General features: G+C 39.4%; 1 protein-coding gene across 9 annotated transcripts in view; it reads right to left on the bottom strand.

Moving 5' to 3' along the window:
* The window catches only part of DGKI (diacylglycerol kinase iota), a 439032-nt gene that overhangs the window by 51717 nt on the left and 371590 nt on the right, over positions 1-15725 (bottom strand). The gene's annotated exons all lie outside the window — the stretch shown is intronic.

Raw genomic sequence — 15725 nt, forward strand, 5'->3', positions numbered from 1 at the left:
TGGAAGTGCCCTATTTTATACCATCCACACACTAGTCTTCCTCACTGAGTTGTGAGCAAAAAGAAAAATAGGACCATGTCTTACTTAGTATAGAATAGGCCCCTGACTGAAATGTGTTGAATTGAATTAATGCCAGCCCCACCACACTGGTGTTTAGACTCAGACACATTATGGAGCTCCTCAAAAAACCATCATGTCCCCTGCAAACTGTCTGCCAGACAGGTTTGCCAGCTCCTAGGCCAGCCATGAGGGAAGGGCCTATGGAGGAGACAAGCTCCAAGCTCTGGAATGGGGATAATGTGAGCACTCGAAGAGCCAAAAGACATCCAATGCACCCAGCAAAAGAGACCCACAATCTGCCTTAACGATTAGGAAAAACACAGCGGGGAGAGAGTGCTGAATAGAGCTGAACAGAGCTGGGATTGGAAGTTGAGTCTACCGAGAAGCATGTATTTGAAATAAGATAATTTCTTAAGATTTCTAGGGCATCAAAGAGAGCCAGCAACAAGGTAACATCTTCAGCCCCGGTGTTTTGTGACGGGAATTAAGCAAAAACACATCTTGGATTGTTTGCAATTAATTTCTCACAGCGCTATAGGAACAAAGAAAAATCCATGCCAACAGACGACTAAACGCCTCAGGTGGAAGGCTTGCAAAGCAGAGCTTTCAATGCCTTTCTGTGAAGGCAAAGCACTAATATTAAATCTGAAAAATTCCAGATGGCTTCGTTCAAGTCCCAAGGGGATGCATTCTGCGGTACGTCCAGGCAGTGGGGAAGAACTATCAATTTCAGAGTGTTTTCTAAGGATTAGTCATGTTGAGTTTTCTGTGCTGAATGTCTCCCACATGCCTGGATTTGTGGAATTTTAAGACATATGGAGTATTTCAATCCTCACTCAGTATTTCACCTTTCACTCTTAACGAGTCACTAAATTATACTACTGAGACATGCACATCATCCATTATTGCTGGAAATGGGCATAAAAAGTTTTACAGAACTTAGCTCAGGAGAGAGGGAAATTCATGAAATCAGCAATATAAGTAGTTATTTTTAAAACAGAGAGGTTGAGCCCCAGGAACAGATAATCTTCCTCAACCTGACAACTGAGGAATGCGGGAAAGCTCACTGAGTTTCCCTCCCACTGCACCTGCAAGACTTGTGGCTCGGCTGCAGACTGTTCGTTTCTCCTCCAGATACACTTTATCCTGGAGATAGCGTCTGCTCATGTAATGCAAAGTAGGACTAGCATTCAAATAACTCCAGGATTTCAGGTCTTCCTCACCTCTTTCCTCAGTCCTAGTCTTTTATTACGGTCCACAGAGTATCTGCACTTGATTTTGCTTAGCTTTGTTTGTTTTGTGAGGTTCTTTTTACATTTAAAAAAATGTAATGCTTTATTTGTTTTTGAGAGAGAGAGAGAGAAGCAGAGTACTAGTGGGGGTAGGACAGAGAGAGAGAGAGAGAGACACAGATTTCGAAGCAGGCTCCAGGTTCTGAGCTGTCAGCACAGAGCCTGACGCAGGGCTCGAACTCATGAACCGTGAGATCATGACCTGAGCTGGAGTCGGATGCTTAACAGACTGAGCCACCCAGGCACCCCCCCTTTTTTTAAACCTTTTTATTAATATCTCATTCAAATTCAGCAAAGTAAAATAATAAAAACAAGAACTCAAGTCCTGGACTTTAAAATCTCCCTCCTATTTTCAATCTTTCTACTTATAATGACCCAAACCTAAATGGTAATTATTATTTGAGCCCCTATTAGGTACCAGGCCCTGTGCCTTGTGACAGGGATATAAAGATGAACAAGATACCAATTTCAAGGAATTCAACCTAGTGAAGGAGAAAAATATGTAAACACCTGACTACAGTGAAAACAGTATAATCATCAAAACATGTACGAAGTAAAGAGGGAGCATGGGAGAGAGACCCATTCTGTCCCAAAATAGTAAGGTCTTTCAACAAGCAAGGACCATGTAAGCCAGCCTTGGAAGGAGAAGCAGAAGCTTGTTAGGTAAGTAAGAAAGGAGAAGAAGCCTAGGGAGAAACACCAGGCATATGAGAAGGAATTCAGACAGGAAATTTCATAATATGCTATCAGACAGGCAAGTAACTCCGTGTTGCTAAAATGTAAAGGAGCAATTGGCTGGGACTAGAGACAGAAAAGGCAGGGGCTGTTACATACAGGGCCTGACGGCCCATTTCAAAGTGTTGGTAATTTAACCTTCTAAGCTAAATGAAGGTTCTGAAGCAGGAAGTCACACATTCCCATTTGTGCTTCTGACCAGGCAGGGTGCACAGTGTAGAACGAAAATGTAAGAATAAAGGCAGAAGACGTTAAAAACTATTATTGCAAACCTTCTGTTCTTCTTTTTGAAATTCATGAAAAATAACAGGGAGAAGGAGAAACAAAAGGAAACATTATCTTTGACTAAACTAGAAGATGCCTATAAACCAAAATCATCTATAAAGAAGAGCTACCAAGTACAGTAAAAATTGGACCAAGTTTCAGGGAGACAGGGAAAGAGTATTTTGATCTCAGATCACTTAAATGATATAAGTTATACAATGTACCACAAAAGCTGGCAGAAAGCCCTCCGCTCTGAGCCAGGTGTCTTGCTAGCTAAAAGTAGAATGGAACTCCATAGGGTATTGTTGCTAAAAAAAAAAAAAGAAAGAAAAAAAAAAAGAAGTTGAAAACAGACCCAGAGTCAAGTTTCCAGAAACACACTGACCCACTATCCCTAATTATCTGTTCCAAACTAGTGGTTCCAAAAAGAACTCCTCCAGTACAAATATGAGTAATAAGTAAAAAGGAACCAGCATGATATCCACAAGAAAATACTCCAAGAAGAAATTAGAATAAGGATCTGCTGACAAACAGAACTGAAGGTGGGAGTGCACTAAAAAGATAATGGTGGGGCACGTGACAGTTGTTAACAGATTTCTATGAAATTCAGAAATGGAAAAAGGGAAGGAGGGAGCAGGGGAAGGAAGGAATAAAGGATGGAATAGGGCCTCCGCAAACAGAAACATAAAGAAGAAACACAATAATTATGAAACAGTCCTAGTACCATAGCAGAAGAAAAGAGCAAAAGTTGGTCCAGAGTTTTTGAAAACTCTTGAGGAAAAGCTTGAGGGTTCTTTCCACTGTGTCACCACTGCACTGGGAGAGGAATATTAAAAGGAGGTTGAAAGGTGACTAATAACTAAAATATATATTAAGATATAATCTATTCATTTATTCACCCATTCAAGTATCTGCTTTGTGGAAGTGTCTTGCTGTTTTTCACTTTATTTTTCTGTAAATTTTTTTCTGGCTTTTTAAAGTTTTTATTTTAATCCCAGTTAGTTAACATATAGTGTTATATTAGTTTCAGGCATACTATATAGTGATTCAACATTTCCATACAATACACCATGCTCATCATAACAAGTGCCCTCCTTAATACCAATCACCTATTTAACCCCCCCACCCACCTCCACGCTGGTAACCATCAATTTGTTCTCTATAGTTAGGAGTCTGTTTCTTGATTTGTCACTTTCCCTCTTTCTCTCTTTTATTTTCTCTTTGCTTATCTTGTGTCTTAACTTCCACATGAGTGAAATCATGTGATATTTGTCTTTCTCTGACTAGCTTATTTTGCTTAGCTTTATTCTAGCTCCATCCATGTCATTGCAAATGGCAAGATTTCATCCTTTTTTATGATTGAACAATATTCCATTGTATATATACATTACATCTTTATCCACTGATGATGAATCGATGGACACTTGGGCTGCTTCCTAAGTTTGGCTATTATAAATAATGCTGCAGTAAACAGAGGTGCATATATCCTTTTGAATGAGTGTTTTTGTATTCTTTGGGTAAATATCTGGTAGTGTGATTGCTGAACTGTAGGATAGTTCTACTTTTAACTTTTTGAGGAAACCTCTGTACTGTTTTCCACAGTGGCTGCACCAGTTTGCATTCCTAACAAAAATGCACGAGGGGTCCTTTTTCTCTATGTCCTCACCAACAATTGTTGTTTCTTGTGTTGTTGATTTTAGCCATTCTGACAGGTGTGAGGTGATAATCTCATTATAGTTATGATTTGCATCATAACTGATGGTAAGTGATGATAAACATCTTTTCACATGTCTGTTGGCCCTTTGTAGGTCTTCACTGGAGAAGTGTCTGCTTTTTATTTTTTGGGTGTTGAGTTGTGTAAGTTCTTTATGTATTTTGTATAACTAACCCTTTATTGGAATGTCATTTGCAAATATCTTCTTCCATTCAGTAGTTTGCTTTTTAGTTTTGTTGAGTGATTCCTTCTCTGTGCAGAAGATTTTCATTTTGATGTAGTCCCAATAGTTTATTTTTGCTTTTGTTTCCCTTGCTCAGGAGAACCATCTAGAAAAATGTTGCTACAGACAATGTCAGAGAAGTAACTGCCTTTGCTCTTTTCTAGGATTTTTATGGTATCAGGTCTCATATTTAGGTCCTTAATTCATTTTGGACTTATTTTTGCATATGGTGTAAGAAAGTGGTCCAGTTTCTTTCTTTTGCATGTTACTGTCCAGTTTTGTAAACATCATTTGTTGAAGAGATTGCCTTTATCTCGCTGAATATTATTTCCTGCTTTCTTGAAGATTATTTGACAATACAGTTGTGGGTTTATTTCCAGATTTTCTATTCTGTTTCACTGATCTATGTGTCTATTTTTTGTTTCGCTGCCATCCTCTGTTTTGATTACTACAGCTTTGTAATATATCGAAGTATGGAATTGTGATGCCTCCAGCTTTGCCTTTCTTGGTCAAGACTGCTTTGGCCATTCAATGTCTTTTGTGGTTCCATACAAATTTTTGAATTCTTTGTTCTAACTCTGTGAAAAATGCTATTGGTATTTTGATAGGGATTGCATTAAATTTGTAGATTGCTTTGAATAGTATAGACATTTTAACAATATTTATTCTTCCAATCCATGACCATGGAATGTCTTTCCATTTCTTTGCATCATCTTCAGTTTCTTTCATCAGTGTTTTATGGTTTTCGGACTACAGGTCTTTGACCTCTTTGGTTAGGTTTATTCCTAGGTATCTTATTATTTTTGGTGCAACTGTAAATGGGATTGTTTTCATAATTTCTCTTTCTGATGCCTCATTACTGGTGCATAAAAATGCAATAGAATTCTGTACATTGATTTTGTGTCCTGCAACTTTAATTTGCTTATTGGTTCTAGCAACTTTTTGGTGGAGTCTTTCAAATTTTTTATATATAGCATAATGTCATCTGCAAATAGTGAAAGTTTTACTTCTTCCTTGCCAATTTGGATGCCTTTTATTTCTTTTTGCTGTCTGATTGCTAGGACATCCAGTACTATGTTGAATAAAAGTGGTGAGAATGGATAAATTTGTTTTCTTCCTGACCTTAGGGGAAAAGCTCTTCATTTTTCCCTATGAAGGATGATGTAAGCTGTGGGTTTTCATACACAGCCTTTGTAATGTTGAGGTATGTTGCCTCTAAACCTACTTTGTTGAGGTCTTCTATCATGAATGGATGTTGTACTTTGTCAAATGTTTTTTTCTGCATCTACTGAAAAGATCACCTGTTTTTTATCCTTTCTCTGATTGATGTGATGTATCATGTTGGTTGATTTGTGAATACTGAACCATCCTGTCAACCTAGGAATAAATCCCACTTGATCATGGTAGATGATTTTTTTTAATATATTGTTGGTTTGTATTTGCTAGTATTTTGTTGAGGAGTGTTGCGTTTACATTCATCAGGGATACTGGCCTGTAGTTCTCCTTTTTAGTGTGTCTTTATTTACTTTAAGTATGTTGGCTTCATAGAATAAATTTGGAAGTTTTCCTTCCTCTTCTATTTTTTGGAATAGTTTTAGAGGAATGGGTATTAACTCATCTTTAAGTGTTTGGCAGAATTAGCCTATGAAGCCATAGGGCTCTGGACTTGTGTTTGTTGGGAGCTTTTTGATTACTAATTCAATTTCTTTGCTGGCTACTGATCTGGCAAATTTTCTATTTCTTCCTGCTTCCATTTTGGTAGCTGATATGTTTGTAGTAATTTATCCATTCCTTCTAACTTGTCCAATTTGTTGGCATGTAGTTTTTCATAATATTCTCTTGAAGTGGTTAGTATTTTTGTGGTGTTGGTTGTTTTTTCTCCTCTCTCATTTGTGATTTTATTTATTTGACTCCTTTGTTTTTTTTTTTTTTCCTGGTTAAGTCTGCTTAGAGATATATCAATTTAAGTGATTTTTTTTCAAGGAACCAGCTCCTGGTTTTATTAATCTGTTCTATTATTTTGTAGTTTCTATATCATTTAATTCTGCTCTAGTCTTTATTATGTCCTTCCTCCTGCCAGTATTAGGTTTTGTTTATTGTTGTTGTTCTAGCTCCTTTAGGTATAAGGTTGGGTTATTTTGAGATTTTTCTTGCTTCTTGTATTGCTATAAACTTCCTTCTGATGACTGCTTTTCTTGCATCAGAAAGGTTTCGGACCCTAATGTTTTTGTTTTCACTTGTTTATATGTATTTTTTAATTTCTCCTTTTATTTCCTGGTTGACCTATTCATTGTTTAGTGGCATGTTATCTGATCCATGTATTTGTGGTCTTTCCAGATTTTTTTTCTTGCAGTTGACTTCTAGTTTCATAGTGTTGTGGTCAGAAAAGATGCATGGTATGACTTTGATCTTCTTGAATTTGTTGAGGCTTATTTTATGGGCTAATATGTGATCCATTCTGAATAATGTCTCATGTACACTTGAAAAGAATGTGCATTCTGTTTTAGGATGGAAAGTTCAGAATAGATCTGTTAAATCCATCTGGGACAGTATGTCCTTCAAAGCCACTGTCTCCTGGGGCACCTGGGTGGCTCAGTTGGTTAAGTGCCTAACTCATGAATTTGGCTTAGGTCATTATCTAATGGTTCGTGAGCTCCAGCCCAACATCAGCCTCTGCACTGACAGTGAGGAGCCCGCTTGGGATTCTCTCTCTCTTTCTCCCTCTTTCTCTCTCTCTCTGAAAATGAATAAACAAATAAACTTTTTAAAAAGCCATTGTTTCCTTGTTTATTTTCTGCTTAAATAATCTGTCCATTGATGTAAGTGGGGTATTAAAGTCTCATACTATTACTGTATTATTATCAATTAGTTCATTTGTGTTTATTAGCTGTTTTATGTATTTGGGTGCATCATTGTTGGGTGCACAAATATTTACAATTGTTATATCTTCTTGTTGATTGTTCTCTCTTATTATTATACAGTGTCCTTTTGTCTCTTGTTGTAGTCATTGTTTTTTTTTAATTTTTTTTAACGTTTTTATTTATTTTTGAGACAGAGACAGAGCATGAAGGGGGGAGGGGCAGAGAGGGAAGGAGACACAGAATCGGAAGCAGGCTCCAGGCCCTGAGCCATCAGCCCAGAGCCCGACGCGGGGCTCGAACTCACGGACCGTGAGATCGTGACCTGAGCTGAAGTCGGACGCTTAACCGACTGCGCCACCCAGGTGCCCCTAGTCATTGTTTTAAAGTCTATTTTGTCCAATGTAAGTATTGCTACTCCAGCTTTCTTTTGACCTCCATTAGCATGACAGATTTTCTCCATCTCCTCACTTTCAATCTGCAGGTGTCTTTAGGTTTAAAATGAGTGTCTTGTAAGCAGCATATAGATGGGTCTTGTTTTTTTTTAATCCATTTTGACACCCTATGTCTTTTGATTGGAACATTTAGTTCATTTCCATTCAAAGTAATTATTGACTGCTATGTATCTATTGTCATTTTACTATTTGTTTTGTGGTTGTTTCTGAAGATTTTCTCTTATCCTTTCTTGTCTTTCATGTTTTGCTGACTTTCTTTAGTGATATACTTAGAATTCTTTCTCTTTATTCTTTGCATATTTATTAGTATGTGGTTACCATTAGGTTTGTACATAATCTCCTCTGCATATGGCTGTTTATATTAAATTGATGGTAGTGTAAGTTTGAATCCATTCTTTACTCTTCTCCTCCCCATGTTTCAGGTATATGTTGTTATATTTTACATCTTTTATTTTGTGAGTTCCTTGACTGATTTTTTACATAAATATTCATTTTTAGTCCTTCAGTTTCCTAACTTTATCCTGTCACTTTTGGTCTCTCCTTTCCACTCCAAGAATCCCCTTTAATATTTCTTGCAGGGCTGGTTCAGCAGTCATGCACTCCTTTCATTTTTGTTCATCTAGGAAACGCTTTATTTCTCCATCTATTCTGAATGATATAGCCTTGCTGGATACAGTATTCTTGGTTGCAGATTTTTCCCATCCAGCACTTTGACTATATCGTGCCACTCCCTTCTGACTTGGAAAGTTTCTGCCGAAAAATCCCCTGCTAGCCTTATGGGTTTTGCCTTGTAAGTTACTGTCTTCTTTTGTTTTGCTGCTTCAAAAATTTTTTCTTATCACTGTATTTTGCCAATTACAACTTGTCTTGGTGTCTATCTGCTTTTGTTGATTCTGATGCAAGTTCTCTGTGCCTCCTGGATCTGGATATCTGTTTCCTTCCCCAGATTAATGAAAGTTTTCAGCTTTTATTTCTTCAAATATATTTTATACCCCCCCCTTCTCTCTTGCTCTTCTGGGACTCCTATAATGTGAATGTCATTATGTTTGATGAGAGTCATTGAGTTCCCTAAGACTATTCTTGTTTTGCGTAATTCTTTGCTCTCTCTTTGTTCAACTTGATTGCTTTCCATTAATTTGTCTTCTAGGTCATTAATTCATTCCTCTGCTTCTTCCAGTCTGCTGATTATTCCATCAAGCATGTTTCTCATTTCATTTATTGAAGCTTTATCTCTGCTATGTTACTCTTTATCTTTTTGTTAAGGGTCTCACTCATATCTTCCACTCTTTTCTCAAGTCCAGTGAGTATCCTTATGATCAATGCTTTAAATACTCCATCAGGTATGTCACTTATATCTATTTCACCTAGATGCCTGACTGTGGCTTTGTCCTGTTCTTTCATTTGGGATAAATTTATCTGTCTTCTTATTTGTCTAAGTCTCTGTGCTTGTTTCTCTGTATTAGTTAAGTCAACTATATATCCTGTTCTTGAGGGTAATGGCCTTATAGAGAAGAGGTCCTGTAGTGCCCTGCCATGTAGGGTTCCCTGTGTCCCCAGGGCCTGGAGCTTCTAGGAGTATCTCTAATGTGTGCTGTATGTGCTCTGCTGTTTTGTCTTGGTCCTTCATCCTTCAGGCCAGTCATCTGCAGAGGCTCTCTTTGTCTGTTGTGAGCAGTGTTTGGTCCCTGGCCTGAATGTGATGTGTTTTAACTAGGTTTGCTCTGATCTGTTTATGAAATGAGAATTGTCACCACTGCTGCCCAAACTGAGGCTCTATAAAACTCCCATGCTGGGAGAGAGTGTGAGTAGGGGCTTGGGCACTTGGGGGAGGGGTCCTCTCTGGGCTGGCACTGAGGTAAGTGTGACTGGGAGGTGTGGTTCCACCAGCAGGTGGGGCTTGATGTAAGCAAGTTAAGTAGTGAGTGTCAGTCCTGTGCTGGTTCCCGCAGGTGGCCCTGCACTTATGCTGAGGGGAGAGGGAGGGAAATGGGACTGGGCAGTTCTTTTGTTCCCAGAGGTATCTCTCCATGAATGCTGTCCCTCTGGGACATGCTCCAAGATGAGCAAATAACCTCCCCATTGTGTGCCCCAGGTGGTCTTCTGATTGCTGTTTCCATGCTATATGTCTGTGGGCTGTTTGCTTTGCCTTTTCTCCAAGAGCAGTGCAATGTTCTCTAGGCTCTATCCCAGTCAAGCCTGTTGACCTTTAAAACTGCAGGCTTTAAGACCAGCATGCTGGTTGCAAGAACTCATAAAATTTGGTTCCCCTTGCTTCCCAAGCCAATTGCTATGGGAATTTGTTTTCCCCATGCACTCCCCCTGTATGTTAATCTGTCTCTTGCCCTTCTGCATGACTATGGCTCCCTCCTTTCCACAGCAGCCACATGTTTATTTCCCAAACCATGTCTCTGCACTTCCTACCTTCTTTGACGTGGCCTCTTCTCTACCTTTAGTTTTGGAGTTTGTTCTGCCATTCTTCAGGTCAATTTCTGGGGTATTTAGGATAACTGATATCTACCTACTTGTAATCAGGGGACAAGGCAAGCCTAGGGTCCTCCTACTCCATGGCTAACTTCCAAGAATTACATCTACTTTCACTATGAATTTCTATTTGCGGATTTGCTGATAAAAGTTCTCTTCCCAATGTTAACCCTGCTAAGTAGAATATTCATACTTTTCTCTCCTTTTAAATGAAGGCAATACTTCTCAAACTAGGATATACATGGGAACTTGAAAATAAGGGAAGTCCCAGGCAAAACAACACACTACTTTTAGATGGGGGATTATGTAATTTACCTGGTAAAAATTAAAATATTATTTTCTACTGAAACCAGCACTGACATATTATGGATCCTAGAGCAAAGGTCACTTGACTTTGTAAAATAAAACAATAAACTTAAAAAACAAAATCTGTGTTTGTGGCAGTCGGCCTCAGGCACTGTCCCCAAGGCCTCAATGGAGTGAGTTTGTTCTCCTTCAGAATAGGAGTGTTTCCAAGTCTGAAAACCCGAAACTATACACAGTTATAACATTTTGGAATAAATAATTTTATCAGGATAATGTATGTACATATAAAGAACCTGAAGGAATGAGACGTCAGGCACACATTGGCTAGTTGCTATTGTACTGAAGAGCACAGCTTGTAGATCCTATTGTCAGCCACCAAGACACTAGGAATCTCAAGAAAATCAAAGATAGTTATTTAGATTTCCTTCCATCAGCAAGTTTCCTTTTACGACCTCTAATCTTTCAAGTAGATCAATTACAAGGCTTAAAGACACTGAAAAATGTGCGGTCTTCAACCAGCAATGTAACACATAAGAACCAAAGAGTAATATATTTATCAAGGCAAAAGTCTTTAAGAAGTACTACACTTCTCTTGTGATGTTTTATTGTTTTTAATCATAAATCTGGAACTGAAATGATGAACATCACGACCATTTCAGCCTGTGGGATATGGTATGATGCTTTGCAAGACATCTTAGAAGAACGCATTTTCGGGGCACCTGGGTGGCGCAGTCGGTTAAGCGTCCGACTTCAGCCAGGTCACGATCTCGCGGTCCGGGAGTTCGAGCCCCGCGTCAGGCTCTGGGCTGATGGCTCAGAGCCTGGAGCCTGTTTCCGATTCTGTGTCTCCCTCTCTCTCTGCCCCTCCCCCGTTCATGCTCTGTCTCTCTCTGTCCCAAAAATAAATAAACGTTGAAGAACGCATTTTCTTGGCAACCTTCATGAAATGCTCTAAACCTGCAAGCTCATCCTAATACTATATCTTTTTATTTGAATAATACTATCCTGACTCTATTTTTAAAGCCTCTATACAGTATTTTGTTTTCTTTTCATCTCATGGCTTTAATTCAATAGCAGCCATGGCTTTCCTACTTGGCCCTTCTTAGAATGTCTGTATCATTTCCTTCCTAGGAGGAGGGTAGGAGATCCATAGATTGTCCAGTTTAGATAAAATTTTTCTTAAAGACAGATTAAATGAATACTGGGGACCCATCTGCATGGGTCCATTACTTTTTGGAGAGAATCACTCATAAATAAATGTCAATTTCCCTTCCCAGTATCCCCAATCTATACACCCTCTACTTAGCATTTCTAAACCATCACCTGATAGAGGCTAGGTCAAGGAAAGAGGTTACCACATAGAGATGAAGTTGGAATAAACATACAGGACAGGTATAAGAACTAAGTCTGAATAGACACAAAAGCAGAGATCCATATTCTGAAAATACTGAGCAATTGAATATTTCTATAATTGTGGATGGGGGAGGGAAAATCTGAAATACTCATGCCAACTCATAGACCTGGACAGAAGATCCAGGGCCCCTTTATTTCCTGCTTACTAACACGGAATGATAACAGAAAGCAAACGAGGTGGTAAGGTGAGCCAGAAGCTATGCGACCTCTACAGTCCACTTGGTGCACTTCAGGAAGGCAGCCCATGTCCACATATTGAAAGCAACTCTCTCTACGAGTATTTTATCAATGTTCCTTTTTCTGTCTGCCTTCCCTCTTTACCCTCCAGCTTTAGACAGGAGGACCACAGCAAAAATACCACTTTCAATAAGCAAAGGTGACCATCCATCCTACTCAGGAAGAGGAAGAGAAAATAGAGGACTCTGGTTTGTAGCTATTTGTGTCAATTCTGAATGTTCTTCCCCTCTCCCTTTCATCATTCTACTTTTATTTCTCTTTCCTCCTCATGACAGCACTGACCCTTCCCAGGGCTTATCTCATCCACCTTTCTCACATTTTGGTAGAATCCCATCTTTCTTTGACACAGCCTCTCATCATGTGCTAATTAATGCTGTTGTTCCAAGTGCAGAGCATCAGCAGCATTCAGGCTTGGGCAAAGTTCCCTGGGCTGGGTGCTGTTCCCTGCCTAAACTATCACTGCTCTATGCCGGTTAACAAACTCCCAAGAAGTAGCCCAAATGGAAGCTGGTTTCCCAGCTGGACATCCCTTCCAGACACATTTCAAGAGTCTACACCACTGCTGCAGAAACTCTGTTTTATTTTTCCTTTGTTTTACCTTGAAGTCATGAGGATACACAAATTCAATTTATTTCCTGAAACTGTTGGTAGACAAAGAATTTTCATTTAAGTAAACAAAGGGATGATTTAATGTGATTTGAAAGCATGGCTATAGATTATCATCTCTGGCAACGGCTTTTTTCCCTTGAGCTTCCCTCAAGGATACGCACTGCCTAGAGGGCTATTATGTCTAGCCTAGGACATCATTTTGAGAGTTTGAGGGAGAAATAGTGAGATCACAGATCTAGGTGACCACTCCATGGCCATTATTCTAGCACCAAAGCATCCCTAACTAGGTAAAACAGAACTGAAATCCCTTGGCACTGAGAATTTCCATCAACCATACAATCCTCTCTCTGTTTGCTTTTCTTTCCTCTAATTATGAATATTGCTATGAAGACAATGAACAAAGCACATACAGTAAAAAAGAGCTACAGAGAACGAGAGCCAGAGAGATGAAAGTTACAGCAACCATACAAAGTGGCATTGAAATGAGAAAGACAAATACATTCTCTATTCAAGTGGTCACAAACCCATTCAGGGAATGCCAAATAGCCTCAAAGGTAACATTCACCACAGAGCAAAGGGCTGAGGAAAGAGCAAACTCCAAGGAAGTAGAGAGAGATGGATAATTGTGTGGAGGTAAAGAAATAAGACCCAGAACTTAAATAATAAAGGCTGTTTGGTAAATTCTCCATTTGATGTGAATTTCCTCAATTCCCTTCAGGCTCCTAATTTCTTATTCTTTGAGACTCTCCTGCTCAACTATATACCTGATGATCCCCACATGAGCAATTCTTAAAATCTCTTCTGTTTTTTTTTAAGCTCCTGTATTTAGTTGGCTTTTTTTTTTTTTAAATACCACTGTTTCACCACTGGCTTGTACAATTCGATTTCTCTTATCCACCCTCCACAATCAGTTTGCTGAGCAGGAAGCCCCTAAGTACCCTTTGAGCTTGAAATTGTACTGCCACCTCATGTTCATCCCTAAGAACTGCAACAAAATGATGGGAAAGGTGTTTTTGAAATCCACTGGTAAAGATGAGGGCGAATGGGCAAAAGTGGGCAGTGGACAAAGGGAAGAAACAGATGAAAGAGGTAGTGTTGACGAAACCAATACTGACCAAGTTCATTCAACATGAAAACTTGACTATCGCACTTTTTATTACCTAAACTATGAACATGCCTAGGAAGCATGTCAGTGTTTTGAAAACATGAAACTAATTGTGTAATAGACACAGTGCAGCCGTGCAGTTACAAAAGAGGTGATACTTCACGTTAGAAATCAGTTTTTGCAATATAGTTGCCTGCTTAATTCCTAAAAAAGGTGGAGGGGGGGAATAAAGGAATAGAAAAGGCGTGTTACTCTGAACTCAAACCAAGGGAGATACACCTGCAGAGAGCCAATAGGGAGTATCAGCAGGGAGAGACCATTAGCTCTTAAAGCTTAGTGACTTGGGAAATGCTGACCAACAGTCCTGTTGAGGCATGATCAACCAGGAGTTTTGTGAATGTGGACTTTTTTTTTTTTTTAAGCATAAATTGAAATGAAGTTCTGGGCTCAGAAGGCAAATCACGTGAGTGCTACATTTAGTGGTAACACAAGAAACTTGCAGAAAAGGCCATCACACATATTACAATACTTAGGATACGCAATATCTACCTTGTGGGGCCATGGTAATTAAGCAAAGGCTTACCCACAACTAATTTTACTTTCATTAAATAAGGATTCTGGGGGTGTCTGGGTGGTTCAGTTGGTTAAGCATCTAACTCCTGATTTTGGCTCAGGTCATGATCCCACAGTTTGTGAGTTCGAGCCCCACGGTGTTCTCTGCACTGACAGTGCAGAGCCTGCTTGGGATTCTCTCTCTCTTTCTCTCTCTCTCTCTCTCCTTCTCCCTGCCCCTCCCATGCACTCTCTCTCTCTCTCTCTCTCTAATCACTAAACTTTACAAAAATATAAGAACTTCTGAATCCAGCTTTAGAAAATGGAAGAGGAAAAAAAAGAGGTGAGGTTTGGACAGTGCTTTGGCACTTCTCCTGAAGATAACTACAATACATTCCAGAAATTTTCCTAACAACATCTCCCATTTCACCCCCTTCTCAGAAGAGGGGATTCATGTTCAAGACACTGGCATGGGAGACAGAATCTGAAAAGTGTCTGTCTCCTCCCCACGCTTCTGTGTCCAAGGGCAGGACAGTTTCTGAGTAATATATTAGAAACAACACAAAATCATAAATGAGCTCTATGAGAAAATGATAAATTAACACAAATATATTACAGTAATAGTGAGAACAAGAAGTGAAAGTGGGCTCCCCAGACTCTATCTTGGAAAATAAATAATTCCATGTGTGAATATCAACCACTGCCATAAACTTAACTCCATTTCAGGAAGTGGAGATACAGAACTTACAACATTTTATCCCACTTTTAAGGAGACTCCAAGGGGTTTATGGAGTAAGACTAACATCAAAGAGAGAATTGGAGAAAATTGTGAGGCAATTTTTGTTGTTAGTGTTCTTATGCTTGATGATTAGCACGAGAGCCGGAGAAGTTAGGAAAAGGGAAAATGTGGTCGCCGTCTCCCTGGATTCCAAGCAAGCAGTTTCTCTACCTTGGAGAGATTTTTCTTGTGCTGGTCTCCTCAGGATGGTGGGTTCAGGGGTCCCCAGAGGTTCCTGAGAGAAGTTCCACCCCCTACACCTACCCTCACATTTCTAAAGGCAATAAAGAAGTCCCTTCCCACCCTGACCCCATGACTGACCCCACCCTGACCCTGACCCTGACCCCACCCTGACCCCATGCCTGCACATACCGAGCAATTACTAGTATCAATATCCCCCCAGCATGAGATTCATGGGCAAATATTTTTGGAAGGATTTCAAATTTATCACCCATACTTTAAACCAGTTTAATCAAATTACTCATCTAAGGCAGAGGCACTGAGAAAAGAAGTGTTTGGGTGGCAGTTTGAGAAAGGTGCAAAAGGATGAACAGGCTATTTTGGAAGTCAGTTGAAACCTTAAAACAGACTCTTGAACACCAAATGCCCAGGACTTAGAGAAGCAGGACTGATGGGAGGAGGA

Source organism: Felis catus, chromosome A2, assembly GCF_018350175.1.
Source record: "Felis catus isolate Fca126 chromosome A2, F.catus_Fca126_mat1.0, whole genome shotgun sequence".
NCBI classification, from domain to species: Eukaryota; Metazoa; Chordata; class Mammalia; order Carnivora; family Felidae; genus Felis; species Felis catus.